The 26,106-nt window shown below is 42.7% G+C and overlaps 1 protein-coding gene across 2 annotated transcripts in view; it reads left to right on the top strand.

Moving 5' to 3' along the window:
• Nucleotides 1–6,946: 6,946 nt before the first annotated feature.
• Alpk1 (alpha kinase 1) overlaps nucleotides 6,947–26,106 on the top strand; it is a 92,089-nt gene continuing 72,929 nt past the window's right edge. For both annotated transcript variants that reach the window (XM_057793869.1, XM_057793868.1), the window contains exon 1: nucleotides 6,947–7,221. The gene's annotated coding sequence lies outside the window, so the exon portion shown is untranslated. The remainder of the gene's footprint in view (nucleotides 7,222–26,106) is intronic.

Here is a 26,106-nt window from a genome sequence, read left to right as displayed (position 1 = left end):
GCTAAGCTTCGACCAGAAGGGAACTGGGGCCCTTCCAGGTGAAGGGCGGCCGTGGGGTGGTGGACCGGCAGTGAGTTGGAGGAATAGTTGAGGACGTGTGCCTGCTCTCCGGGATGGGGACCGTGACTACTCTCTGCAGATGCTGAACCCGGGGCGGGGCGAGGGGAGTAGATAAGAGTCCAGCCACGGCAAAAACAGGGTTGGAACCTGCCTCCGGATGTTGCCACCCTGTACACACAGCAGTCCAGAAGCTTCCTCACCTGTTACTTCCAGCTGACCCTCCCTTCTTCGCCCAACACAGTCCTGGATGGTGTGTGTGTGGGGGGGGGGGAGCAACCTTGTACGGGGGGTCCTTCAGAGCACAGTGAATACTCGAACACTGATTTCCGAAGTTCAAGGAGATTGGATTGGGAAAACAGAAGGCGAGAGTCTGGAGATGGATGGGAGTGGGATTCTGTATAGGGAGAAAGGAGATGAAGAACAGAAGGAGAACAAACCAGAGCGACTGGAGATGTAGCAAAGGATGTATAACCGTCCTCCGGGCTTGGGAACCCACCTACCAATTCTCATCATTTATTTTTCTGAAGCTATTATTTGTCTGGACTCTGTCCTTAATTTCAGCAGAGCTACCTATTTGTCGGTCTTTTTCTTTGGTAATTAAAATGATGAGGACTTTGTGGTTTCTGCTTTGTTGGCAGTTTACCCGGAGGGCTTTTTTTTTTTTTTTTTTTTTTTTTCCAATTTCAGTTGGGAACCCAAGGGTGGACCAGGAAGTCTGCTTTTAAGTAACATATTCCGGTAAAGGCTGTGATTTCGTTTGTTAATGATCAACATTTGTTATTTCTAGAGACAACCGTAGTGTCTTCTTTCAGTTGGGCAGCATCAAAGCAGGTGGAAGATAAGACATTGCCAATTTGATTGTGTCGAATAAACTCATGCATAAAATAATGCAAAAATTGGGGGTTCTGCTCTCTAATCTTTTTGTTGATACTGGTTTTATTTTTTTTAGACAAGGCTTTGTCATGAAGCTCAGGCTAGCTTCCATCTCAAGATCCTCCTGCCCCAGATTTCCTGAAGTGCTGGCATTATGGGCCTGCTCATTACACCAAACTCCTTAATCTTTAAGGTTAAGTCAAAGAATATGTAGGGAAAAAAAATAGGTAGAGTAAGGAAGAGTAGTAAATCAGTGAATTTGGTCCAAGTGCATTATACAGAAGTATGGAAGCCTTTGCTTAATTCCATTAATATAGGAATAGGGGCTGCTAACACTAATAAGGAAAATGCAGGTGAAAATCCAGGATACTAGAGAGCGAACGTTCTCTTAGTTTCCCTGAATTGATTGACTTGGTTGATCCAGAATGGGACTTTAAATAAGCAAGTGGTTTGAAATGAGAATTTAAGCTCAGTCACAGTGGCTTCCCTTGGCAACTGGTCAAAAATAATGGATCTCGGAACTGTAAATGAACTTGTGGGGCAACAAGAATCAGCAAACCGTGTGCACCTGGGAGCATCTGTTGCCTTGGGGCCTGAGGGATAGATAGTTGGCTGTGGTTACTGACCTGGGCTTATCACCTTCCAGACAGTTACAACACAGTCATTCCAGTAATCTTGGCCCTCCCAGGCTTCTTGACAAGTGACAGAAGGCCCAGAAGGAGTCTAAAACCTGGACTCGGACAAGGGCCCAAAAGGAACCTGCTCACTTGTGTCCATGATTTCAGTTTATTGAGTCTCCTGAAGATCCCCAAGAGGACACACACAAAATAAGTGACCTCAAATCACTCATTCCCTGAATTAGTCAGTCTCTAATTGTGCCTTATTGCTGTCCGTTCATATAAGACCATTAAAAGCAGTTTTTAAATGAGATTATTTCAAAAAGTTGCTTCAGATTTTGCTTCATCTTTATTCAGCTTTTTTCTGTTTTTTGTTTTGTTTTGAGACGGGTTTCTTTGTAGCTTTGGGGCCTGTCCTGAAACTTGCTCTGTAGACCAGGCTGGCCTCGAACTCAAGGAGATCTGCCTGCCTCTGCACCCTAAGTGCCTGGCACAAAGTTAAATCTCAAGCAGAGTCGTGTTAGTCAGCTTGGAGACATGCACAGCCCACTGTGTTGTCCTTATACACCTGCCGAGAAGGAAGAGCAGAAAAAGCGTGGTCACAGCATATTACATGAAATTCTCAAAAATATATATTTTTTAATCTGCTAAGAACATGACTGCTGGAACTCATGTTTTATTTTTTCTTCATCCTCCTTCCTCCTCCACCTCCTTCTCCTCTCCTCACTTTTTCTTCTTCTGCTGCTCCCTTAAAAGGAATGAAGGGTCTCCCTATACAGCCCAGCTTGGCTCCAGGTTCATGTTTTTCCTGCCATTGTCTCTCCTCAGTGCTAGGATTACAGGTGTGCACCTCCATGGCCAGTTCTGTGGTTTCCTTTTTGAAAAGGAAGCAAAAATTTCCCTTCGCTTTACTGTGGTTGTCACGTGAGCAAACCCTTCTTTGGGGCCCTTGTGAGCCTAGCTTTTAACGGGTGAGCCCTCTTCATCCCACAAACTCACCTCAAGGAGGGAGACTTCTGATATTCAGAGATGCTTGTGGCTGCCAGCGTCTTCGACATCAGAGACTAAACTCCTTTCTCGAGACCTTACTGAAGGCCTCAGCCGACTTGTAAACTTAGTTAGCCTCCCTTGACTGAGCCAAAGGCATTGAGTGATGTGGGGTTTCATAGGAAGTACACTGAAACTGAGCTGAGCTTTTTAGGGAAGTGGCTACTCCAAGAGCCAGGCCGGAATCGTTTACTAAGGCAAAACCAAAGCAAGCAGTATCCTGTATGTTCTTAATACAAAAGGAAGGGGTGCCCCGTCGTAATGTGACTTAGTATTTAGTTTGAAAATAACATCAAATGCCCACACAGCAAATGTCTATCAATCCTTCAACAATTTTAAATACACAATTTCTATTCCTGTTTTAAAATTAAATAAAATTTTGTCAAGGCTAGTAATGTCTCATTGTAACAGTCTGCCCATCATCACGGCCAACCCCCATGATATAGGTTCCAGATAATTTCTAATTATCCTTAGCTTCTTGGCAGCCTTAGCCAGGTGGTTCTGTTCTTAGAGTCGAGAATATGAGAAAGGGGTTGTGGAATCTCCCTCTGTGGCTAAGGAAAACCGCTGAGGCTAGATGTGTGTTGGGGTGTCCCTGAGTAGAAGCCTAGAGAGGCCATTATGTGAAGCTGTGAAGGTGAAGCCTGGATTGTGCTGGAGACCCCAAGATGCTGGGGATGCCACAGTTATGAGATATCTGCCAAAGAGAGCTGCAGACCCAGTGTAGAACCAGTCCAAGAGAGAGAGAGAGAGAGAAGTACGTGGCAGTCAACAAAGTTGAAAAGAGTTGGAGACCTAAAGAGTACTTTAACATCAGACACAGCGATGCAGAGTTCGGGGTTTGTCCTGCTGTTTTTGGCCTTGCTTTAGTCCAGTATTTTCTCATTATGCTCCTTTTCCCTGCTTTTGGAATGGTAATGTGTGTCCCATGCCATTGCATGTTAGAAGTATGTGGTCTGCTTTTTTATTTTGATTATACAAGGGGTTAGTACTTTGAAACAGTGTTGAGACCATTATAGACTACAGGGACTTTTTTGAAGTTGGACTGCATGCATTTTTGCATTATGATGCGACTACAGGCCTCTAGGGTGTGGAGTGTGGTGGTGTGAATAAGAATGATCTACATGGGCTCATACGTTTGAATGCTTGGTCATCAGGGAGTGGCACTATTTCAGAAGGATAGGGAGGGTGGCCTTGTTGGATAGGTGTGACCTTGTTGGAAGAAGTGTATCACTAGGGGTGGGCTTTGGGGCTTTAGAAGCCCAAGTCAGTCCCAATGTCTCTTTCTGCTGCCTGCTGATCCAGGTAAGAGCTCTCAACTACTTCTCCAGGAATATGTCTGCCATCACCTTTCCTGGCTACCCAGCCTTCAGGCAGGGCTAGTATCAAGTGCACGACCCTGGTTGAGTCTGTTGTCACCTTGTTGAAATCCTCAACCAAATCACTTTTGAAGAGGAGCTACATAGAATGTCACTGGTTTTGTCTGATTTGTAGTACATAATTTTGTTTTTTCTTTACTGCCATTTTTGGACATTTTCTTCCCAACTTCTTTGTAGATCAGATCCCTCTTTTTCTCCATAAATCCTGATTTATAGTCTGGTGATTGTGTCAAGCACTGGATTTAACTTTCAGAACAAAGAGTTGGAGGAGAAGGAGAAAGAACAGTTATCTACTTCCTAGTATCGTCTTTATATTACTGTGTGTCTATCTCTCCTGCCCATCTCCTTGCTCATCTCTAATGCTGGTTCTTTTTTATCACTTGTAAGTCATCTATTCCTATTTGCTTATCTTCTCAAGCCTGTTTGTTCCCTCCATTATCAAGGTTAAATTGAGCCCAGCCCTCAGTTATGTCTAGAATATCACAATAGCTTTAGAATTCTTGTTTCTTGATTCCTACCATATCGCACAATCCAGCCTTCCTACTCCAAGTTTTATTTCTAAAATTTATTTGTTTATGATAATAAACCTGAAGGTTTTCCAAGATTTGCTAGTGTTTTCGAGACAAAAATGCGTACTAATTATGACAAAGCACAAAGTGCTAATTGTGTGTGTGCCTACTCCTGCCCACATACCCAGCCAATTCTCAGGCCTATCCTCTACTCACCTGTCACCGTGGGTCCTTGAGGACAATTTCTTGTGTGCACGGTCAGCACCCCAGCTCCAAGGCAGCACTTGGCACAAACCTGACACTTCTATCATGCTATACAAATGTATGAGTGACATCAGCTTGCTTCAGCATTTTATATTCAAAATTATAAAACCTAGATAAGCATGGTGGCCAGTTTTTCTAAATATAATGTACTTCCTTTATAGTCTCCACCTCAGATATTTAGAGAAAATGAGGCTCTTGCTTTTAAATTTCTACGTGAAACTGTTATCTTGGAAAGCTTTCTGGAACCCACACTCTGATTAAAAATAGGATATCACATCTCATCTTTCTATGGCTCTGAGAATTTTGCCAGGAATCCTTATCAGAGATAGATGTGGCCTTTGTCCAAACTCTACGACGACAAACGACTCAACCACTGGCCTCTTCTCCCTGTCAGCATCTTCTCATAGTTCCACGTGTTCATTGCCTTCTTTTGGGCACTAAAATCTCATTCCTGCTCAAATAATTCCTGACATTTTTTAAAAACTCACCTGTCTCCAAACAGGGGTCTATGAAAAAGTAACAAATACTGAAGTTGATGATCATCTTTTATTATGACTTTAAATAACTGCAAAAAATTTCTGTGTGGTTTTCCTAAACAAAGCTCTACATATTCTTTTTCCACCCCCCCCCCTCCCCCCGCGCCCTCTGCTTGAGACAAAGTCTCCCTGTGCAGCCCTCATTGGCCTGGGATTCCCTCTGTATACCAGGCTATCAGGCTGGCCTTGAACTCACAGATATTCCCCAGTCAGTCTTGAAATTAAAGGAGTGAGCTACCAGGCCCATGCAGATTCTTTTAAAGACCAAACAAAATTATATAGCAAATGATTTGGATCTCCCTAATATCTCTCTACAAAGACATGAAGTTATTGGAAAAGCAATGATTGGAAAATTTTTATTTTATTCTTTTATCTCTCTAAGTTTCTATTTCCATTTCATTTCCTTCATAGATTTTTCTTGTAATAGAAAACTATATACCTTTAAGTTTTCATCATTCATATACAATGAAAATATCTATATTAAAATTATTTCTCTTCTTTGCTACAAATACTATGGAATAAACATTTTAAGACATATATTTGCAATACTTACAATAACTGTATTTTTGGTTTGTAGATGATTTAAAAGACAAATACGAAGTTACATATTTGATGAATATTAAATAATAGAGTACTATTTAAGAGGGCATTTCTCAATGAGATTTATGGCATTTAAAAATTAGTTAACAGAAACACATTACATATGGTTACAATAAGGCAACATTTCATGAAAGTGCATATATAAAATAGGAAACTCAATTTAAATAAATAGATACAAAGTTTTGTTATAGCAATTCTATGTACTTGTCTTGAGCAACTTCTTTTTCTGTTTGTCTGCTTTTTGTTTTTCAAGACAGTGTCTCTTACACAGTCCTAACTCTCCTGGAACTCATCATATAGACCAGGCTGGCCTTGAACTCATGGAAATCCCCTGAACTCTGCCTCAGGAGTATTGGGGTTAAAAGTGTGCATCACTATTGCCTGGGTGCTTAAACAACTTCTGAAGTCATATGTGAAGAATTATTGTCTATCATAGAATAGTTTTTAGGCAACGTAACTTTTGACTGTTTGAGTCTTTCCTTCTACTTTTGGGTGGAAGAGTTGGAATCTATCCAACTGGCCATAGCGCTTGTTGCCCAGGTACGGAGCCATTCACATTCTCATTTTGGGGGTCGTGTGCCAAACATTTTACCCAAACACAGCATGTTGCTATTAATAGAATCCATTCTTTATTCACCCTAAACCTTTTCACCAAAGCAGGCTCAGAAAGGCTTGGGAAAGTTAAAATATTGCTGACCTCTTAATCTTTTTCAATAAAATATATTTTTGATAAACTTTTATCATCTTCTCCTGCATTTTTGATTTGCTTTTGTCAAAACCTGAGTCGCAGATTCGTGACTCATTGGCTTCATTGAAGGACAAACCAGTCGGCAGACAAATTCCTTCTCTGGTGAAACTGCAGGAAAACTCCTTATTTGGACGAGGGCAGAATAGAGTGAAAGAAGAGACGACCAATGAAATATCATGAATACTGTGTTGACATCACCAAAAGGCAGGCTCTCATAGTCTCATTTCTGTGATCGGTCTCAGAGTTAGAGCGCAGAGAACTAGGTGTCCCAGAGGCACGTGTGTTAGCATGTTTATTTGCACTGGAGAAAGAAGTTGGGGTTTTTCTGGCAGAAGGTGCGAGCCTCAGTAACACAGTTCCCAGCATAGCTTTCCCGGCCGGCCGCAGCCGCCAAGGGGGCGTGTCCACTGATAGAGTTACACAAGCGGGTTCAGAGCCGGCAAGGGCTTTTCCTTTCACGTTCCCACTTCCGGAAACCAAAGCTGCTGAGGAGAAACGCTGTGTTTCCAGGAAGGCTGTGCCGGAATCAACGATTGTCAGAGTCACACTGCGGGTCTTAAGTGTTTCTTAACTTCTCCTGGGATAAAAGTGAGTACCAGCCTTCTAATGAGAACTTGCAGGAGATGCGGGTGCAGTTGCAGGGTGGAGGCGGCAGTTTTTCCTCAGAGGTAACCGCGGGAGACCCAGCCGGCTTCACCTCCTAGTCTCCACCGCACTTAAGTAACTCTGCAGCTCCAAGAAACATTTGCACTTCTAGAAGTACCTTAGTAGGGAGGGGGAAGAGAGGGCTACCTGCAACGGTAAGCTTCAGTTGTTGTGAAGGGGGGAGGGGACAATGAACCCTTTTTTAAAATAAAAGGATTAGTAGCAATGGACTGTCACAGAACTCGTCAGACCTGCTAGTGAGCAGCTAATCTTATTTCTCAGTAGACCAATGTTTGATGAAGGCATTAGAGGATTGTTGGGATTGCTTATTTGAAACGGGGTTTGAAACCCTAAGGAAGCCATTCTAGAAGATGCCACTTGTATGATGGAGTCAATAATTTTGCCAGGACACGGCTAGATGGAAGTCTGTCTGCACACTTGGATAGAAGTGACAGAAATTCTGGGTGTGGGCAAGATTTTTGTTAAAAGGAAAGCACGAATTAAAAATTAAACTCCTTTGTGTGTCTGGATAGAACAGTCCTTTCACTAAGAGTTTTTAACATTGGAAAGTAGCCCTGGAAAGTCACACATGAAACCTTAGAAGTTGTGGGGATTTATGGCTTGCGTGCTAGCACCAAGGCAGGAGCAAAGGAGAGAATTTTATGTCACAATGTAATGGTGTCTCCTTTCTAACACTCGCTTCTTGGCATTTGTAAAAGCGTTGTGCATCTAATAGTCCTGAAAAAGACAATATTGAATTTTGCCCGTTTGAGACTTCATTGCTAAAAGTATTTTAAGATTTCCAATGTGTAAATGTTGCCTCTGCCCAAGTCTGCACATGTCTTCATGTGTCTTTCTTTCTCCTCGACGCTACGATGAGAGCATTGATGAGTGTACCATAGAACCTGCGCGCCCGGGTCACACTTTCCCTGAGGTGTAGTACACACCCTACTGATTATAGACGACACCTGTCAAGCCCCTCACCATTAAAGCATTTGATGACATTCTCAGTTTAGCATACATCGGAAGGGTAACTATCGGTTCCAGAGATGTGGCTCTGTGGGAAAAGGGGCTTGTTGTCAAGCCTAACCTGGGTTCAGTCCCTGAGATCATGGTCCACGACAGATAAGATTCTCACATGCTGTCCTCTGACATCTGTGTGGACTGTGGAAGGCAGTGGCAGCTGAAACACTGCCACACAGTGAGTGTTCCCTACTTGAAATACTTGAACTTGAGCCTGGCGGTGGTGGCGCATGCCTTTAATCCCAGCAATAGAGATGCAGAGGCAAGCAGATCTTGGTGAGTTTGAGGCCAGCCTGGTCTACCAAGTGAGTTCCAGGACAGGCTCCAAAAGCTGCAGAGAAACCTTGTTTCTAAAAAACAAACAAAACAAAGCAAAACAAAACAAAAAACTTGGACTTGATGTATTTTTGAGTTTGGATTTGTTTGTTGGTTGGTTGGTTTTGGTTTTTTAAGATAGGATTTTTCCTAGTAGCCCTTTTTAATTCCAGCACTCAATGCAAAGTAACAGGGTCTCACTATATAGTTCTGGCTGCCTGGAACTCACTCTGTAGTCCATGCTGGCCTTGAACTCAGAGATCCCTCTGCCTCTGCCTCCGGAGTGCTGGAGTAAAAGTGTGCATCACTACTGCCCAGCTGAAGTTTGGATTGAAAAAAAAATTATATATACAGGATAAGACATTTTGGCAAAGATGGCCAAGTAACAAAATCCACTTATATTTCCTCTATATAAACTCATAGCGTGAAGGTAATTTTATATTTTTTATTTATATATTTACTGCACCTGTATTTTAGCTGTGACCTACCACATGAGGTCAGGTATGGAGTTGTGCAGTTGTGACATTACATCAGAGCTCAAAAAAATTTGGAGTGCTGGATCCTTTTGGTTTTCGGATTCTCAAGCTAGAAACCTATGGCTTGCAGTTGGCTTTTCTTGTGGTTGGTTGTTTCCATGGCTGCTCTTCACAGTTGTCACTGAGGTCGACTTAGCCCTAGTTTGTAAGCAAGGAGAAAAGGGAGAAATATAAACCCTACCTGCTATGTGTGCCCATAGCATCCTAGCCAGATGCTTCGTCCCTATAGGCTGCCATTACCTGGATGCTTTCATCTGTGACTGCTAAAATGCGCCTGTGTTTAACCACCGTATCTTGTACCCAGAATGTGCCTTTGGCTCCCCCAGGAAGCCCTGCCTAGAATCTTCGCTAACCCCAGTTCGTCAGTTTTCTGTGGTGCATCCCACTGGTACCTAAGCATTCGACGTCTGTCAAATTGCAAGAAAATCCCGCCAGTTCATCATTGTCTTCCTTTGATATAAGCGCATTTTAGAGCTTGAGCGCAGTTCCCCTTTCTTCCTCTTGTTTTGTTAACATGGCCTATATTTAAAGTTCCAGCAGTGCAGGTTGTCATTTTCCAAGATAACCACGTCCCTGTCCTGAAGTTTCCTCCCGTGACTCATGACCTCCAACGATTATCAAGAGATGAAACCCTGTGGGTGAATACCGATGAACCAGTTTTGATGCCTATTCCTATGAGTTGGCAGGTGGCTTTAATAAGTCCTCTGTGCAGAGGGGATTTTCTCTGCCCCCTCCCTCCATGGTGGGCAAGAGAGACAAGCTTGAGAATGTAGGGCTAGGATGCTAGGAGCACAGCTTGCCCGGGGGCTCTCAGCAGCAACCAGAAAAACCATTGGCATGCTCACTCTGTGTTATGTGGGTGACAGCCTCTGTCTGCAGATGAGACCGGGCACCTCATACTTCTAGCCTGCTCCGAGCACTTCCCCCAATATGTTTCCACTTCATAAAACGAACTCTCATTGTGCTATACCCAAACAAATGTTCCCAATAGAAACGTAGTGAAGGACATGCTGTGAACATCACTTCCCCAAGCTCTACCGCTGTTCTTTTCCGTTGTCTCTGTAGGCAATATTTCCCTCATGCGTTCGGCTTTTCTACTCCGGTATATTTTTTCACCCCATCTCCACTTGCTCCCAGGTTCAGATTCTGGAGTTGGCAATCACGAAGATAGACTGTAGCTCTCAATTTCGTTCTTTCCTGCCCATTCTCTAAAGACAAAATTCCTCTTGTTCTTTGTCTGTTATTTGTTGTTGTATCTGATAAGACCTCTAGGTTCTAGCCAACTGACAGAAGGGTTTAATAAAATTGTTTATTTATTTACGTATTTATTTATTGAGACAAGGTTTCTCTGTGTAACAGTCCTGGCTCTCCTGGAACTCCCTCTGTAGACCAGGCTGGCCTTGAACTCACAGAGATCCTCCTGCCTCTGCCTCCTGAGTGCTGGGATTAAAAGCATGTGCCACCACTGCCCAGCTTAATGAAATAAATATGTTAGCATTGCACCAATCACAACCAATACTGTCACCCTACTACTATTGTTCAACTAATGCTGTGTGTGTGTGTGTGTGTGTGTGTGTGTGTGTGTGTGTGGTGTATGCTTGTGGACACACCCATATATGCCCCCGTGGAGGACAGAGGTAGAATTTGTATTTCCTAGTCTGTCTCTCTCCACTGACCAATGGAACGATTCATTCAATGTCCCCAAGCAGAACAAAGTAGCACAAATTTCATTGTGTTATAATGACATGTCATTCTTAAAACTATGTGCCACTTGAAGTTTCCATTTAATATTTTTGAGCCACTGTTACCTGTTTAGTTCAAACTGTGGATGGGAAGGCTGTTGTGATCATTGCAAGCAGAAGGCATCATTCATTGAGATGTACTTGTTGCTTGGGTCCTATGGTCAGACTTTGTTAGAATGCAAAGGACCTGTTCCCGGGGAAAGGTTTTGATAAAGGTTGACTAGTACCAACCATGGTTGACTGTTTACCTGTGTGTCTTTAGAGATGATGGCCAAGCGGGGGGGGGGGGGGGAGAGGGGATGACAAGTTTGAAAGAAAATCTAAAGAAAACAGAAGCTGGTACATGCCAGATTCATCCCTGATTTAGTTACAAATGAGAAGAAGCAACAACCAAACGCCAAGCATCATGTCCAAAAACACTTATGCATTTTAACTGAGAGACAAAAATCAGGCTTCCTGGTTACCCTCAATCAAGGAGTATCACATCAAACTTTAAAGGCTTATACCGTATAAAACCACATTATAATTATTATAGATATACAGAGAAATGAGGATATAAAATATTTCTGATTTTTATTTCTTGATGGAACTGTAATTAATTGTTATTTTATTTTTTATGCCAAACTTTCTGTGATAACACTTTTTGCACTTATAAGAATATATTGTTTTTAAAATTTCTTTGATTCATTTTATTGTGATGTGTATGAATGTTTGCCTACACATATGGATGTGCTCCACATGTGTGTCTGGTACTGGAGGACATCAGAAGAGGACACTGGATCCCCCAAAGCTGGAGTTATGGACAGTTTTAAGCTATCATGTGGGTGTTGGGAACTGAACATAAGTCTTCTCCAAGAGCAGCAAGTGCTCCTAACCACACTGAGTCATCTCTCTGGCCCAAGAACACAATGTTTTGAAAAACTATAGCCTTAAAAAAAAAAAACAAAGATAATTATGACTCTTCAAGATTGTTATGACTTAGCCCCTCTCAGAAATCTGGGAGCATTCAGTGTGTTCTTTGCCAGGCAGCTACAGTATATGAAAACAGAAGTCAGAGCTAAAGACAAGAGAGGGGAAAAGGTTAACTCTTATGCAACACACTGCAGAAGTTCCACGGTGTCTCAACTCAGTTATTCCCCCAATAACAGTAGATAAGAAATAGCCTTTCTGGATGGGAACTGCACATTCCTGAAGTAGAAGTGGCCTGAGTGAGCAGCAGAGCATCTAGGAGGACACTCTGAATTCTCTCCACAGGGCGTACCCCTTCAGGTGCTTGCATTTATGCCTTAGAGAAGGAACGGTCCCTGCCAAGAGCAAAAAGCTTGGGGTCATTGACTGATGCCTCCAGGAGTGAATGTGTTCAGAATGTCATGCCTGGGGCTAGAGAGATAGCAAGGGGTTAGGAGCACCAGCTGCTCTTCTGGAGGACTCAAGTTCCGTTTCCAGTACCCTCGTGGTGGCTCACAACGATCCGTTCCAGGGGATCTTAAACCTTCAGATGCACATACAGGCATGCAGGCAAAATACTCAGACGCAAATAAAATAAAATAAATACCAAAGAAAATATACCTCTGAAGGTTTGAACTGGAGATGGAAATCAGAAGTTGTCAGCAAACTCACAGTGTTTAAATGTGTAGTTATAGGCTAAGTGTGGTGGTGTATGTCTTTAATTCCAACACTCAAGAGAGGCATGGGCAGGAGGATCTCTGTGAGTCTGAGGCCAGCCTGATCTACATAGTGAGTTCCAGGACAGCCAGAGCTAGACAGAGAAACCTGCATGAGATCCGCATAGCATACAATGTGCCATCATAACCACTTTAAGTACACAGTTTGATGTCATTAAACAATACACCATCCCACAGAACCCCTTATAGCTTCAGCCCCATTTCCACTTATGCTAATCTTTCATTTTCCCTCCTCTGAGCCCCTGGCCATCACCATCCTACTTCTCAATGAATCTGATGGTTCAAAGTACCTCAGAGAAGTAGACTTGAACAGCTTTGGTCCTTTTGTGGTTTGTGTCTTTCACTCCCTATGAGCCATCTAAGCCCATCCATGCTGTAGCATGTGTCCTTCCTTTTCATGCTCATGCATGTATGCTTATGCAAAGTTTATCTATCTGTTGATCAGCAGATGCACAAGTTGCTTTCACCTTTTGGCCGTTGCAAATACTATTATGAGCATGATTGTATGTCTTTGAGACACTGTTTTCAATTCTCTGGGGCGCATGTGCAGAAACGGGATGGTTAGAACAGATGGGAATTCTATTTTTCTTAAGGAATACAAGGGTTCCAGTTTCTCTGCATCCTCCCCAACACTTGGGATTTTCTCCTAATAGTGGCTATTCCAATGGATGGGAGATGGCATCTCATTGTTTGGGTTTGGATTCCTGTGATAGTTAATCTTTCTAGTTAATCAAAGCAATGAGGATCTTTTTGTGTTCTTGCTGGTCTTTTATGTAGCTTCCATGTCTATTTAAAGGCTTACCCAGTATTTTAAAATTAGGTAGTTTCTCAAATGTTATTGAATAATAAGTGCTCTTTATATATTATGGATATTAACTCCTTAGCACGGATATGATTTATAAACATCTTTCCCATTTTGCAACTCTGCATTCTGTTGATAGTATCTTTTGGTACACAGATGATTCTAATCTTGAATTTATCTTCTTAGTCTATTGCTTGTGCTTTTGACGTCATATCCATGCAATTATTTCCAAGTCCAAGGTCATGAAGCTCGATGTCTATGCTTTCTTCTAAGAGTTTTACAATTTTTGCTCTTACATTTGAACCTCTGAGTCATTTTGAGGTCATCTTTGCATCAGATAAAGTTCAAACTTCATTCTTTTGCTTTGTGAACATCCAGTTTTCCCAGTATCATTTACAGAAAAAGAATTGTACTTTTCCTCATGAAATGCTTGCATCACTCTTGCTGAAATCATTTGACCACAAATAAGGTGGTGCATGCTGCAGTCTCTCATTGGTCTCAATAGATGTATGGTGTGGCTTTTGATTGCTATAGCTTTGTGGTAAGTTTTGCTTATTTATTTTCTTATTTGATGTGTACAAATGTTTTGCTCACATGTATGACTATGTATCAAGTGCATGCAGGTGCCCCAGGAAGCCAGGAAAAAAAAAAAAACCTCTGGAACAAGAGTTCCAGACTGTTGTTTCTGTAGCGAGTTTTAAAATGAGGAGGTTTGAGTCTTCTACCTTTATTCTTCTTTCAAAATATTGTTTAAGCTGTCCAGTCAAGGATACTTCACTTTCTATCTGAGTGTTTTATTGGACTTTTTTTAATTTCAAAAAATTGCCGGTGGTCTTCAATACTTTTTTAATGGTTTTAATTTAACATACAAAACAATGGGTTTTTACACATGTGCATCATTATAATTTGTTCTAGTTCATCCTTTCTCCCCTTCCATTCTATTTAAACAAAAATAGTTGCTGCCACCCTTGATGAATAAATTTGTATTTAATTTTGTTACTTACTACATGTTTATGTCATTGAAAACAATACAGACGCATTATTTCAGTGGTTAGGTACAGGGCAGTCTACAAATAGAAGTACAACAAAAACTTGTAAATATTTTTTCTCAAATCACGTTTTGCATGCTTTAGATACTTTATGAAGAAAACCTGACTGATAATGTCAGTTTTAGAATACAGCATTTCTAGTAAGTAGGGAAAATGAAAGATTGAAATATAGACCTATGTTAAGTTTCAGTAACTACAATTCTGGGATTTATTTACTTATAACAGTGATGTGAGCCTCATTTAGACGCTGGTGAAACTAGGCTCAGGACCAGGGGGCTTGCCTAGCAAGCATGTTGCTAAGATTCAGTCCTCAGTGCCACAAAATAAATGGCTAAATTTTAAAAAATTGCAGATTGATGAAACTAAAGGTCATTTCCGAAAGCCTGAATATCTCACTGAAGGTGACTCAGTGATTAGTAGCAAGACTCAAAGACAAGTTCAAACTGGAGATAGACTGAGCCTAGCATGGGAGACATGGAGAGGACAGGAAAGCAAAACCACGTTTTTAAGGCACAGTTGGCCACCCCTCATCAGCTTCCAGATGTGCTAAGGACAAGGAGAGGGAAAGAGCAGAAACAAGGGCCTTGGAGCAGGTTCATGGTCAGAAGCATCCTTGAGTTTCATCACGTGGAAGATCCCTGGAAGGCTCTTTGCCTTGCTGGTGTTCACTTTACATATTCAGCCATCCTGAAATATCCATGTAATAGACCCCCTCACTTACACCCCCTCTCACACACACCCAAGACATTTAAGCATTCCTTGCTATTCTATCCACAGATTTGGTAGCAAATTCTCTCTCCATAGATAGCGTAGATGTAGCCTTTGTCACCCCCACACTGAAGTTCTATGGATTTGTGAGACAACTGATCAGTAAGCTGTTTTCCGAGATGAAATTTGGACATTGTTACTAAAATGAAGCTCAAAAAGATTATCGATCGGGCTAACAATATACACGACTATTTTAATGCCCTAGAAGTTTTTCTCTGGCTCATCACATGCCTTGAAACACCTGAGACTTTTTCCTCTTTAGAGTGCTCCATTTGCCTTCATTAATAAGTAAAATAAACAGGAAGTTCAAGTGCATCGATGCTGGTGTAGTCCACCAGAAGAGGGCAGCAGGGATACTCCAAGAAGAACGGATTTAGGCAGCTCTGAAGATAACTTTAAAACAGGTGGACCAGGGGCCATGGTGAGGCATAAAGAGCTGGTGCCAACATCCTGGTTAGCGCTCCAAACTAGCTCATCTTCAATTCCAGAAACACGTTCGCTAACATTTCAGAAAATCTTATGAAATACCATAGTGTGACGAGGTGACATTTGGGGAGATTTCTGTTAATACTGATGAGGGTTGATACTAAGAGGTATTCTGAAAAACTTGCTCTTCTTTGTAGAGAAATGTTAGAGAATGATTTAGAATTAAGCCTTTTGTTTTGTGCTGGGCCTATATAGAAAAGCTATAATAGTTGAAAATTAACAAAAAAGCAGCTTATTTTCTTGGAACATTGCTGGTGTCCATTTCCCATTGTATCAACAGAAAAAAAGTGCAGAGTAGGCAACCAGCAGTGCCTTCCCAGATGGAGCTCACACAACTTCTGTAAACACTGAACAGCAATGGAGGGCTTTTCGCAGAAGATCTAGAGATTGATACTGATCTTAAGAAATAGTAGCATTAGGTCCACAGAAGGACACAAGACAGATTATTCTTAGCTGGCTTCGAGTATTATGTTATTGTGGGGAAGAAAGATACTTCATAAAACTGAATAATTTGCTAGTTAACAATTGAGAGAAATTTTTTTAAAGAGAGAGAGAGAAAAAAAGGAAATCGGTCTACATAACATCTCCAAACCAGAGTTGACATGAAACGGGAACCGAAATGGAAAGGAGAACTTGTTTTAAATTAATTTTGGAAGGACTGGACTCCTGACCCCTGCTTCCAACTCCTGACTGCTAAGATTACAGTCAAGGTAGTGCAATTCCCAGCTGTTGATTTTAAGGCCCATTAACAACAATATGTTGTGGGTTTTTTTTTTCTCATTTTAACTGTAAAGAAAATGAAGAAGGCCAAATTTACAGCTTCCTGAAAATCGGAGGTATTGAGTAATTGTTGCAACAACTTTGCCAATTTACAAAGCCATAGGATACCCCAAGCTTCCCTGAACGTCTGTATGGTTCAACTATGAGTCTGCCATCAGCTAACATAACAGAAGCTGGAAAAGCTTTCCTTGGACCACTCATCTCAAAGGTCTCTGGTCCCAAGCCCCCCACCCCTCCAAAGTCTCCCATCCCTCGTCTTTGCAGGCATCTCTACCCTCCCCAATTCCCAGTCTGCTGGGTCTGGCTACATTTTGTTTGTCACCTAAGCTACTTGTGTTTTTACATGCTCCTTAGTCTGTTCCTTTGTTTTCTATTGCATCGTTTCCTGGGCAGAGATTGACAGAGCACTTGGGGTTAAATCCGAGACAGTCCCCAGCTGGCTCTGACTGGTTCTGGATGAGCTTCAGTTGGCTACATCACACCCCCTGCTCTGTCTCCAAGGACCCATTTCAACTCCAAATCTAGCTTCTTACTCCTGCTTCCTGAAACCCAGATTTCCCTCTCCACAGTTTAGGGGACCTGGTTTTCCAGGAAGAACCTTGGCTTGCCTGGAAATTGTCAGTCTATGTATCCAGCACTGTGCCTTGGGGAAACACGGTCTGCTTTGTGCCCAAGCCTACTCTACTTTTCTCAAACGTTTCTTCTACCCCTTTTATGAGTCTTCTCATTGTTCAAATTCCCTCTTCTGTTTTGGCTTTATTTTTGCTTCTGACATCTTTTCCTTAGCTGTTAGCCAGATATTGGTCCACAGGATAATTCTTAGGAAAAATTCATTTCTCTTGAGACTGTTAACTGCTCCCTCCTCCTTCTCCTCTTAACAGAAGTGCTTCTAAAAATAGTGCATGTGCATATACCCCTTTTATCTCCTAACATTCACCCGTCAGCCTCTTCCAGTCTGCCTTTCAGGGAAATAGCTACTCATTAGATCAACAAGAGCTTCTTACCTCTCCCTGGACTTCTATAGCACTTCTGCTGTGCATGGAGTCCTGACTCCTGCACTTTGAGGATTCTAGTATTTTCAGTTTCTTCTTCTCCTCTTCTTCTTCTTCTTCTTCTTCTTCTTCTTCTTCTTCTTCTTCTTCTTCTTCTTCTTCTTCTTCTTCTTCTTCTTCTTCTTCTTCTTCTTCTGTTTTTTGAGACAGGGTTTCTCTGTAGCTTTGGAGCCTATCCTGGAACTCGCTCTTATAGACCAGGCTGGCCTCAAACCCACAAAGATCTGCCTGCCTCTGCCTCCCGAGTGCTGGGATTAAAGGCGTGCACCACTGCCGCCTGGTTTAGTATTTCTAGTTTCTAGATCTTGTTTTTTAGTCTGCTTTCATGCTATCTGGGCTCTGAGTAAAGTCATCCTCTCAAAATCTGACTCCCTTTCATAGTTTATATCCTCCCTGCCCCCACACCAGTTGAATTTAGGACTGTGTGCTTGCTATTCAAGTGTGCAACATCTGGGCTGCATTCCCCAGCAGTTCACAGTTATCTTTGCCTGCCCTGAACACACAGGTGTCTTCCCCATGTGAATGGCCCCCAAATATCTCTAGTTCGAATCTCTCATGAGTTTCCTTCACAATTGCCCGCCTTCTGTGAAGCACTTCATCAGTCTTCAGGCTGCTGTGGGAACTTCCAACGGACCAAGCCTAAACTCAGGACAGTTGACACGGTCTGCAGCATCCTGCATAGACCAAGCCTGAACTCAGGACAGCTGATATGGTCTGCAGAACTCACACCTCTGCCTTGCTGCAACCCCGCCCCCACTTCCTCAGTCCGGCATGCACTTTTCCACACTGACTCTCTGCTCCTCAGATCCAGCCTGCCACCCATCACTCACTGGCATCTTCCTGCCCTTCTATGTATAGCCTCTACGTATAGCCTCCACTGGTCTTCTTTTTTTAAAAAAAATTATTTTATTTATTATGTATACAATATTCTGTTTGTGTGTATGCCTGCAGGCCAGAAGACGGCCCCAGACCCCATTACAGATGGTTGTGAGTCACCATGTGGTTACTGGGAATTGAACTCAGGACCTTTGGAAGAGCAGGCAATACTCTTAACCTTGAGCCATATCTCCAACCCCTCCACTGGTCTTCTGAACAAAGCCTCATGTAATGAAATCCCTCCTTCCTCAAAGAGACGTTCAACCATTTGTGATCACAGAAGTCTTGATATTTGTTTTGAATGTTGAACCCTGAAAGTTCTCATGCCTTTTTCATCCTTGGAACCACTCCAGACCCGGGCACACAGCAAGTGCTCAGAAAATTTTCATTAACTTACATTGGTGGAAGAAAGTTGTCATAGACTTTTATTTTTAAGAATTGGTGTTCTTGCTGGGCAGTGGTGGCACATGCCTTTATTATTTTTTTAATTGATTTTTATTGAGCTGTACGTTTTTTTCTGCTCCCTTCCCTGCCTCTTCCCTCTCCTTCTACTCTCTCCCATGGTCCCCATGCTCCCAATTTACTCCAGAGATCTTGTCTTTTTCTTCATCCCATGTAGATTAGATCCATGTATGTCTCTCTTAGAGTCCTCATTGTTGTCTAGGTTCTCTGGGATTGTGATTTGTAGGCTGGTTTTCTTTGCCTTGTCTTTAAAAAACACTTATGAGTGAGTACATATGATAATAGTATTTCTGGGTCTGGGTTACTGCACTCAAAATGATGTTTTCTAGTTCTATCCATTTGCCTGCAAATTTCAAGATGTCGTTATTTTTCTGCTGTGTAGTACTCCATTGTGTAAATAAACCACATTTTAATTATCCATTTTTTGGTCAAGGGGCATTTAGGTTGTTTCCAGGTTCTGGCTATGACAAATAATGCTGCTGTGAGCATAGTTGAGTACATACCCTTGTAGCATGGTTGAGGATCCTTTGGATATATACCCAAAAGTGTTATTGCTGTGTCTCGAGGGAGGTTGTTTCCTAATTTTCTGAGAAATCGCCACCCTGACATCCAAAGGAGCTGTACCAGCTAACACTACCACCAGCAATGAAGGAGTGTTCCCTTTACCCCACAATCTCTCCAGCATAAGTTGTCATAAGTGTTTTTGATCTTGATCATTCTTGCAGTTGTAATATGGACTCTCAGAGTTGTTTTGATTTGCATTTCTCTGATGACTAAGGATATTGAGCATTTCTTTAAGTGTCTTTCAGCCATTTTAGATTCCTCTGTTGAGAGTTTTCTGTTTAGGTCTGTACTCCATTTTTTTATTGTATTATATTTTCTTTTGATGACTAATTTCTTGAGTTCTTTGTATATTTTGGAGATCAGACCTCTGTCTGATGTGGGGCTGGTGAAGATCTTTTCCCATTCTGTAGGCTGTTGTTTTGTCTTGACTGGGCACACACCTTTAATACCAACACCTAGGAGGCAGAGACAGATGGATCTCTGTGAGTTTGAGATCAATCTGGTCTATGGATCGAGTTCTGGAACAGCCAGGGTTACACAGAGAAACCCTGTCTGAAAAGTCAAAAAGAAAAGAATTGGTGTTCTTGAAACAAAATAGAGCAGAAAAGAATTAGTGTTTTTGAAGAGCGCAGAATTTATAGTAGGCAGACTACAAAGTGGAAGATAAAAACACGTTTTTAAAAGTCCCTTACGGGGGCTGGAGAGATGGCTCAAAGGTTAAGAGCATTGCCTGCTCTTCCAAAGGTCCTGAGTTCAATTCCCAGCAACCACATGGTGGCTCACAACCATCTGTAATGGGGTCTGGTGCCCTCTTCTGGCCTGCAGGCATACACACAGACAGAATGTTGTATACATAATAAGTAAATAAATAAATATTTAAAAAAAAATAAAAAAAAAAATAAAAGTCCCTTATGCCAATAAAGTTGACACTTGTTTTTTTATTTCTGTCCTAGTTTGGTTTCTGTTGTTGTGACAAACACAAGGATCAAAAGCAACTTGGGGAGAAAAGGGTTTATTTAGCTTACACATCAGTCCATCATAAAGGGACGTCAGGGCGGGGACTCAAGGTAGAACCTGGAAGCAGGAACTGAGGAGGTAGAGACCATGGAGGAACATTGACTCCTGGCTTGCTCCCTGTTGCTTGCTAAGTCTATCTTCTTATAGTACCCAGGACCACCTGCCCAGAGGTGACTCTACTCCCAGCAAGCTGTACTCTCCCACACCAGTCGATAATCAAGCCATTCCTCCCCACATCCCATTTTCAAGTGTTTGCTGTGCTCTTTCCTGCTACTGGGATTGTTCCATGCTGCCCACCTGCAATAGCAGCCTTTGGTTGCCATTTCTGATTGAACAGGGATGGACAGCTAACTCTAGGAGTTGTCGAAACCATGCCCTTCTAAGATTTTGTCTGAGTTAAGGATGCCGTGGCTGAGTCACCGTTGAGGGCATGATTCAGGGAGGGGTCATGTCAGCAGACCTGATCAGAAGCATGGTTGGAAAGGGATACCCAGAAATGCTTGCTGGTTTCACCTCTGTTTCCTTACCAACTAACATGGTGCCTGGCACTTAGTAGGCCCTGTGAGGCACAGGGAAAGACTGTCACGGACAGCTGCTCTAAGAGCTTCCTTTTCCTGGTTTTACTCCCCCCTCAAAGATGACTTTCTGTCCTTCTTTCTAAGAGACATGCTTGTGTCTGTCCAGCAAACCCTGTCTAGACCAAAACTAGTCGGGTGCATCTAGTTCCCACAATCAAATTAAACCTAAGAATATCCTAACTTGGGAACAACCCCATGAGACATGGTCCCACAAATCTCCTGGTTTCCAGGGACACAGGTACGTACCCTCTTGGAAACCAGAAATTGTAGTGAGCTGTCCAGAAATCACTGAATTACAGAAGTGGACACACCTCTCCTTTACCATTGGGAATCTTCGATTTTTGAGATAGAGAAAAGTGCACATTTTAAAATACAACTGAAATAAAGGGATTATATTCAAAAGGAAAACCCAGCAGCTGCCTTTAAAGGCAGCCTCTGAAAAAAATGTAAACCCGGTCCTAATGTGAGGGTACATTGCAGAAAGAGCCTCTGTCCACAACAATCCAGGCACTGTTGGTGGCACACGGCATCGGTTAGTGCTTACAGGAAGGATCAGGCCCGGTTGGGAGGGATTTGCCAACCTGCGCTCTGGAGAGGAGAGCAGGGCAGGCCTACATTAGGCTTCTGGAATACCAACGGGCTGTGTTTGTGCTAGTGCAGGGGACTCCTGTGCAGGTTCTGCCTCTAGACTCCATTCTTGTGCAGGAGCTGGAAGAGAAGAGTCTTTTTTTTCCCCTTCCCACCAAGCAATAGACCAGCACCCCTGCCCTGGAGGACATAGGCAAACTTATAAAAGAGAGGACTATAGGTAAACTTATAAAAGAGAGGACTATAGGTAAACTTATAAAAGAGAGGACTATAGGTAAACTTATAAAAGAGAGGTCATAAACAATCATCATAGGTTGAATAATAGAAAAACAAAATGCTTGAAGGCAACTAGGAGGTTGCACACTCTTGAACTAGGTCTATGGCCTTGGTCAAGCCACCACACCTCTAGTAACTGAGAGTTACAATACTTCACACATTTACCTTAAGTGCCTGTAATTTCTTAGCCCAGTGCTAAAAGCTGCAAGGTCACTCCTGGGGGTGGGGGAGTATTATGTAAGTTGTCAGTGCTTTTGTAATGCCGACATTAATGCAAAGAAGATTTGTTCGTCAGAAGAAAAGGTCAATAAATTGCTTTCAGTGTGGAAATATAGCGCTGCTGCTTACGTTGAATGCTTCCTCGCTATTGCCGTCCTAACACGGTTCACTAAACAGTAGGGAATGAAAGGGGGCACAATAAATGTCTGACAAGACAGCAACTACAAGACAAACACTCATCAGTCATGGCTGTCAACAAATCAATCAACCAACCAACCAATCGATCAAAACTTTCCAGCTAAAGAAGCTCTGTGTAAACTATGAGGTTCCATCTTCTGGAGACCTTAAGAGCGATTTGTTAACTGTGTGACCTGCAGATGGCGAACTTGGACAATAGAAACCCTAAATAGCGACTGCCTGGCCAAAGAAAGCTGGGGTTTATGTTGAAAAGCAACCAACCAAACAAACAAACAAAAACCCTCATAAAGGTTGATTGTGGTTTTACGACAAAAGGATTCCTTAGGATGAGAGAAAAACCTCTGAAGAGACTGTTTATCTGTCTGAGGAAGTGGTTTTACTCTGTGCCACACGGTTGAGGGGTGCTAGGAAGGTTTGTTGGCCCTGGCTGAGAGTCCACACTGAGAGTCTGCCTATAGAGTCTGAGGCTACGGAAAGGTGCGCGGTGCAGAGACCGTAGGCTCCTTTCCCAGCAGCCCCTGCGTGGTGCAGAAGCGCTGCCTCTGCAATATGTGGACACACCAGTACTCGATAACCCAAATCCAGGCTGTGCCCACAGTGCCTATACCTTTCCGTCTAGATAAATAATTATGCACTCCGGTGCTTGCTTGTGGCCACAGTTGAGTGTTTGTTCTTCCTTCTTCCCACGGTAACCCTTTAGAGACCAATTACCATCCTTTATTGACATCGTTTTGCTGGCTGACAGAGATTTCCCGAGTGGCACATCGGGCATTCAGGACTCCTAAGAGACCTCTTTAACACTCTCACATAATCTATTTGTTCTACTTGAGAAACGTTTTTCTCTCTTAGAAATTCTACCACAGAGTAAGATGGAATTTTTACCATCTCACGCCACAAAGCCATTATTTGTGGGTTTGTGGAGGGAAATCGGTGTGGCTTCCCAAACTTTGCCTGTTCATGCAGTGGTCTGAGAGGTTTTGTTGGTCTTTTTAGCTGTGAAAAGCCAGCAACTCCCCCAACATGATAGATGGGTGACCTTTTACTGCATTACGAATCAGGGTCACCGTTTCCAAAGAACCTCTTGGCTTGTGGGTCAGGTGGAAGGACATCTCTGGGCTTCCATGGTTCTCTGCCCTGCCATTTATCACAGGGCTGTAATGATCACCTCCACACCCTGGGCTCCCCATGAATGCGAGCGTTTGGAGTCCACATATCAGTGTCTTAATCACCCGTTCACTCTCTGCCTATGTCTGGCATGTACACTCTGTGGACGATGAAATCCTTGTGCTTGGAGATGATGCTGAGACAGTGAGCGAGGTGAAGACCAGATTAGAAGAGGAAATACAAGCCAACTGCTTATGGAGCAATGTACCCCACATGAGACAATATTTTTTCCTAAGGAATAGAAAAAGAAAAAAAAGAGCCGTTTATGGTGGCCCACGTCTTTAATCCCAGCACTTGGGTTGCAGAAGCGGAATCTCTGAGTTCAAGGCCAGCCTAGACTAGTAGAGCGAGTTCCAGGGCAGTCAGAGCTACACAGAGAAACCTTGTCTCTAAATAAATAAATAACCACCAACAACAATAAATAGGGAATGTTTAATCATCCATTCATTTTTATGCTCTTAAGAAGCTAAGGTACAACTGAATTTTGGTGGCTGTTTCCCGGGAAAAGCTTGTGTCTCCAGAGACCTCAGGGTTGCTTGCTTTCCTAAAGGAAAGGGCAGTGCCATGTCTTCAAAGCAGAATCCTTAGCTCTCAGGATGAAGCGGTTTTGGTTTGCAGATTGCTTTTAAATCATGAAGACACAGCTCACCTATGATGTGGTAAATTAGAACCTTCCAGAAAGCTTGGAAATGATGTTACATCAGGATGGATTTGGGGTTCAGGAGAGATGGCTCAGTGGGTGAGAGATGTACTCACCGACCATATAGATGATCCAGCATCCGTTCTCAGCCCCCACTTTACGCAGCTCCAGGAGATCTGATGTCTGTGGCTTCCACAGGCACCTTCACCCTGTAAATACACCCTGACGCACGCATAGATACCCCAATTAAAATAAAATAGGTATTTTTAAAGTTGTTTTTTAAAAGATTGGGCTTGGATTTGAAAATACCATCAGTGAAAGACAGACCAGAGAGGGGTTGGTCAAGAAGAATGATAAGAAACACACATTGATTGACAAATAGAAGCAGTGTCTGTCCATACCACTCCCATGAAGTGCCCCGAGTAGACAGTGGGCATCTGGCATGAAACAACAGCAGCATTCGAGGACACAAGGACACACACACTGATGGAGTACAGGACTGCCGTGTCTGCCCATGGCAAACACTCAATGAAGACTAGTTAAATAGTCTTTGATAGCCTCTTAATTCCAAAGAGAGTCTCTGCTGCAGAGTATCATAATAGCAGTGTCGTTCACTTTCATCCGCAGATTTAAAAGCCCAGCCGCCATCTTGCTTTATGATGGTGGTGGGGCTATAAGGAATGATGCTATAGTGGATAAGTAACAGACCAAGCAAGCAGCCCATTCTGAAAAGCGTCCATTCCCACATCCTTTAGCCTACGTGTGTAAAATTCTGTTAAATTTACATTCTGTTAAATTTCTAGCATCTTGGCTTTATTAAGTGTGGGTCACTGCTGAGTTCAGCATGACCTACCATCGACACCTGCGATGCTTAGCGTTCACTGCCAATTTGACAGACTCCTAAGGACCTCTGGACGTACTTGGCAAGGATTATCCCAATCACACTAATTGATGTGGGAAAGTCCATCTTAATTGTAGGCAAGACCATTCCCTGGGCAGAGGACCCACCCAGGACTATATATATCAATGGAGAAGGTAAGCATTCATTGTTTCCTGGGTCTTGGTTGTGCATGCAATGTAGCCTGCAGCTTCCAACTCCTGATGCCTTGACTTCCTCAGCACAATGGGTTATACCTTGAACTGTGAGTCAAACAACTCTTTGTCCCTCAACTTGGCGTTTGTTGAGTTATTTTTATCACAGAAACAGGACATACACATGTGCACATGTGCACGTATGCGCGGGCGTGCACACACACACATACACACACTAGTGCAGAACCTCAGGTGGATGACGTGGAGTTAGCAAGTTTGAACAAGAGCAACAGTGGTCCAGTGTTCCTCTTTGCTGTGGTTCTTCAGTACCCCTTTCCACATTTACTCCACAGTTTCTGCTGATGTAAACTATTTTGCTTAGTTTTCCATGAACTTGACATGAACTAGAGTCATCTGGGAAGAAGGAACCTCGAGTGAGAAATGCCTTCCTCTTTTTGGCCTGTGGACAAATCTACGGGGCATTTTCTTGAAGGATGATTGATGTGGGAAGACCCGGTCACTGTGGGCAGTGCCACCCCAGGTCAGGTGGTCCTAGGAGGTATAAGAAAGGTAGTTCAGAAAGCCTCTGGTGTTTATTGAGCTTGTTTGCCAGTAGATCCGCTACTTCGCAGGAAGATTTTCTTCATTCCTGAGTAGTATTCCATGCTGTGGATAGTCCACATTTTGTTTAGCTGTCCCTGGTGAGTAGGCCTTCGGGTTCTGCTGCTTTGTCAATGTGATTGATGCCTCTGGGAGCAATTGTGGGTGACCGTTGGGATTCACATGTTTTCATTTCTATTGGGTTCATCTTCTGGAACGATCTTCTGGAAAGATCGTTTACGACAAACTGATTTTTAATTTTTTTTTTCCTGAGGCAGGGTTTCTCTGTAGCTTTGTGTGGTCTAAATATTTTGAAAATAACACATTTTTAAAACATGGCAGCATCTCAACAAGTGACAAACTAAGGGCTGGAGAG

This window comes from Chionomys nivalis, chromosome 18, assembly GCF_950005125.1.
Source record: "Chionomys nivalis chromosome 18, mChiNiv1.1, whole genome shotgun sequence".
NCBI lineage: Eukaryota > Metazoa > Chordata > Mammalia > Rodentia > Cricetidae > Chionomys > Chionomys nivalis.
Note: the sequence above shows the minus strand (reverse complement) of the source record. Positions and strands in the feature narration are given on the sequence as shown.